Source organism: Gavialis gangeticus, unplaced genomic scaffold (genome assembly GCF_001723915.1).
Source record: "Gavialis gangeticus isolate Ggan-Ray unplaced genomic scaffold, GavGan_comp1, whole genome shotgun sequence".
Lineage (NCBI taxonomy): Eukaryota > Metazoa > Chordata > Crocodylia > Gavialidae > Gavialis > Gavialis gangeticus.
In genome coordinates, this window is record NW_017728973.1 from 6,455,903 (window position 1) to 6,460,375 (window position 4,473).

The following is a 4,473-nucleotide window of genomic DNA, read 5'->3' on the forward strand; positions in this document are numbered from 1 at the left end:
GAAGGAGGGGGATGATGGAAGAGGGGGTGCATCTAGGACAGGCTTTGAATGGGAAAGACTGAGATGAGCCCAGCTCCTTGCTAAAGGGGCTCCACAGACACATGGGACAAAAGCAGCAACTTGCCTTCTAGAAGAGTTGCTTTGCTGGTTCGGGGAACCTGGTGTGGCCATATCCCAAGAGGTCACAAGAAAGGGGGGTGTGGCGCTAGCATAAGCAGATTTGGACTAAGGGGTGACCCCCAAAAGGAAGTGAGTAGATGGGTTACCCCTTCTTTGATCAAACTAGACTTTTCACACCCTAGATTGCTGGAGTGGGGGGAAACTTGGATGCAGCCTGGAGACCTTCCTGCTGGGTATTTCAGTACCTGGGGGCCCTTCTAAGCCCCGAGTACCAACCGAGACAACTGTATAAATGCACTGCCTGGGTAGAGACTCATACAGGCAAAGCAGCTGCTGGATGACATGACAGCTGAGGCGTGCCTGAAAACCCAGAGAGAGAAGAAGAGAGGAACAGCTAAAGAGAGGCCAGACTCATCCATGTACTTGTGCTTCAAAGGAGTAGTTGTTTAGTAGGGATTGCCCATTCAACCTATGGAAACAGTGTTATTAAGTTAGACGGGCATACACAGAGCTCTGTACCCCAGCACCAAGAAGCCCCAGCCAAGATAAAGGCCACAATGTGCTAAGTGCTGTACATACAGAGACAGCCAGCTCCTGCCCCAATGAACTGACAATTTAAATACACAAGGCAGATGCAGGATGGGGTGAAAAGAAGCAGCATCATCTCCAACAGGAAAACCAAGGCACGGAGAAACTAAGTGCCTTGCCCAAGATCACAGAAACCTCTGTAGGAACCAGGAACCCAGACCTCCAGAGGCCTATGTTTTCTCCAAGGGATGGCCAAGAAGGGCAGAAGGCAGGGAGTGGAAGTGAGCAGGGGGAAGTGAGGCAAGAGGGGTGGGTTTGAAGCAGGGAACACCTAGTACTGGAGATTTGTCTGAACATGGCAGATATCAAGGAGGAGTGTTCCCCCTCCCTCACAGCAGACAGGGGGTTTGGACTCCTTCTCTGGGCTATCAAACATCTTTCATGAGAGAGGACCAAGAGGAGCCCCCTGCAGAGTTGACTTACTACTTCAGTCTCCATGCACAGGTCTCAACAAGCTTTGGGAAGAGGACAAAATGTCACAACCCTCAGTTCACCAAAGGGGACAAAGGAGGTTCAGAGAGACCACAGCAGGATCTAGAACTAGGAACCAGACTCATGTATGTAGACTCTCAGATTGGTGCCCTGTCCCTATGCCTGTGAGCAGAGGGGCCAATGCTTGGCTTAATTTATTGCCAGCTGTTTGGAGGCAAGTGACATGGGATCAATTTGGGGAAAAAAAAGGAGACTTGCAAAGCTTTGCACTTTCCTGTTTGTGACGTTCCTGGTGCTCAAAGAACCATTTCTACTCTGTTTATTTTTGTCAAAACATCTGTTTCCAGGATTTTTTTTTAAGGCAGTTAAAATTAGCAGCTTTGGCCCACAGAAAAACAAAAGACAAACTTATGCCAACGGCAACATCCACTGGGATCTTGTTCGTTTTACAGATTGTAAATAGCATTCTCCTCTCCCAGCCCCCAGCTCATCTTATAAGGGGACTTTCCACTCCAAGACCTGCTGGAGGGCTGGGGGGAGGGGGGAAGAAATCACAGGTTTTGCTGTTGAAGCCACATAAGTGGCTGTCAGCTGCTTTATGACAATGAATTTAGCTGCAGCCTGGAGGAACAGTGAGCATGGATTAGGAGTTCAAAGCCAAAGTTAGACATGTCATGCTGGAACAGTTGTTTTTCCCTCTCCAGGAAAAAAATCCCAACTTCACTTCATGTCTGTACTGATTAATGAACTCCCTAAGAGGAGAGGCAAAGCCAGGCCAATGCCCTGCCAAACTCACAGCAGATTGAATTGCTCTGTGCCCTCAATTAACCTGTTCTTTGGAGGAAGCAGCTTTAATGAAAACAGACACTGAACAAACCCAGAGGACGGTTTCCAGCTTGGAGAGAGACACCTGAAGTAGCAAAGGTTCCTTCAACCTTGGATGGACCCAGCGTGATTTGAATTGCAGCAATATTTGGAGATCATCAGAGATGCCATATTGGGCACATCTACACAAGACGCTAAAGGCGCAGTAGACAAATTCTACTGCACATTAGCACAGTGGGCAAAACCTGTGCCAATGCCCTAATGTGCAGTAGAATTAATCTACTGTGCATTAGCATCACAAAAAAACCATGTGTCAGCACTAATGTGCAGTTGCACTGATTAAGACGCAGATAGTACCTGTAATGACATGTACTAAACAATGCATCGTAATTGTGGCTCATTAATGAACGTGTAGACGCACCCACTGAGTTGCATTAAGGGCCCACTAGCAGCACTGTACCTAGACTCCTGGTGGCCCCGGGGCAAACTTTTAGTTTTGGGCCTGCCTTTGCCAGAGAGATGATGGAAATAATCATCATCATTGTTTTCACCATTTTCCGGCCCCCTTCCTGTCCCGGCCCTGGGCGGCTGCCCAGTTCACCCATGCCCATGTCCGGCCCTGTCATCTAGCCCAGTAACCTGCCACTTACAGTGGCAGAAAGTGAAAGCTAAGGAGGAAGAGTATTTAAGCAAGGCATATAGCACCAGAGCGCCCCAAGGGGTGACAAGGTCGAAAGGTTATAAACTCCTGCAAGACCATTTCAGGCTGGACATAAGAAAGAACTTCTTTATTGTCCGAGCCCCCAAGGCTTGGAATAGCCTGCTGCTGGAGGTGGTTCAAACACCTACTCAGAATGGCTTCAAGAGAAATCTGGATGTTTTTCTTGCTGAGCTCCTATGACCCCAGCTGACCTTCTGTCCCTGGGGCAGGGGGTTGGACTCGATCTTCTGACATCCCTTCCAGCCCTAATGTCTATGACATCTATGAAATCTATATAAAAAATGATCCATCCCTTGCCTCTCTCTCCCGCTACAGCTTCTAGTTGGGAACCCCCTGCTGAGACCAACATCCGATTCTGCTTGGTGCAGTACCTCCTTTAAGAAAGGGAGATAGACACAGCTTACCACCTAAAGGAAACAAAACCAGATATAAGCAGAGAAAAGTGATCACAAAAGTGTTAATTATCTACCTGTTTAATTAGGCCTAATAACCAACAGATCAGTTAATTCATAAACACAGAGAATAGGAACAGATGCTAATCCAGACAATTTCTAGTTCCTTAGCTTGTAGCAGAAGATAACAGAAAAGAGTAAATAAATTCTCGTGGTAAGGAAGAGGTACTTGATCCTCAGCCCTGCTTTCTTGCAGAAATGTAATGCCCAAATCTCCACTCATCCTTAAAATGGATTTGATAGAAGGCCACCAACAGTGCTGCTGTCACACCCTATTTGCATATTTGGTTATACTGGGAATCATGGGGAAAATAAAGAGTTACTAGAAAAATGAGCTTCCTTGCAAGCAGGCAACACAGTAATTACCCTTAATTATAATGCTCTACTATGCTGTAATACACATGCCACAGTTCACAGATCACAGCCAGGCCTAGGCAAGTAGAGATGCTTTGTCACTGTTTGTTTCTCCTGTGTTGCAGGCAGTATATAAAGTCAATGTTGTTCCTTTGCTTCCAGAGCATCCAGTCCAGTGGAGGTGCACCTCTCTAATAATATTAAGCAGCCACAACTGAATACATTTCTGTCCACACCTAAGGGCAAGAGAAGGCATTTTACAGCTAATGGAGGCACAGACATCGATGAATACATTGGAGGTGTTACCTCCAGGAGTGGCAGGCACTCATCTTGAGGCAGGAGAGATCCAAGGAAGAAACAACCTGCCCTCTGCCTCCACCACCTGGACCCAGTTAGAGATGCTGCATTTTCTTTAGTGAAATGACCTGTGCAAGATCAGAAAGGAAGCCTATGGCAGAGCTCAGGTGTTGCAAGAACATTCTCGTTCACAGCATGGCCAAGCAGATAGCTGCTAGAATGAGCTGCATCAACACCCTGGGACTCCAGGTCCTAAGCTATACTCAAATGCTGATCACAGCCACAGCCCTTGCTAGCCGTTCCTCCAGCTGAAGGAGAGAGAAAGTTAAACACAATTAAGACCAGGTCAGTCAGCAGGTAAAAATTATACTTTTATTTTTAATTTGAGTAAACCAGGAAGAGAAGTTGTCGGTTTGTTCCGCTCAATGGTTCAGTTAAAAAGGCCAAATAAGTTTCATTTCTGGGCACTTGAGCCCATGGGAAGAAATACACAGAGACAGGAACCCAATCAAAAAGGAAAAAACAAAAAAACAAAAAAACAAAAAACCAGAAACAAACAACAAACTGATCAAGCCCGGCACTGAAATGCTACATGGAAAGCTAAGATGTACAAGATTTATTTTACACACTGATGAAATGGTTATACTGATGCAATTTAGCTTGTATTTTTTTTTTTTTTTTTTT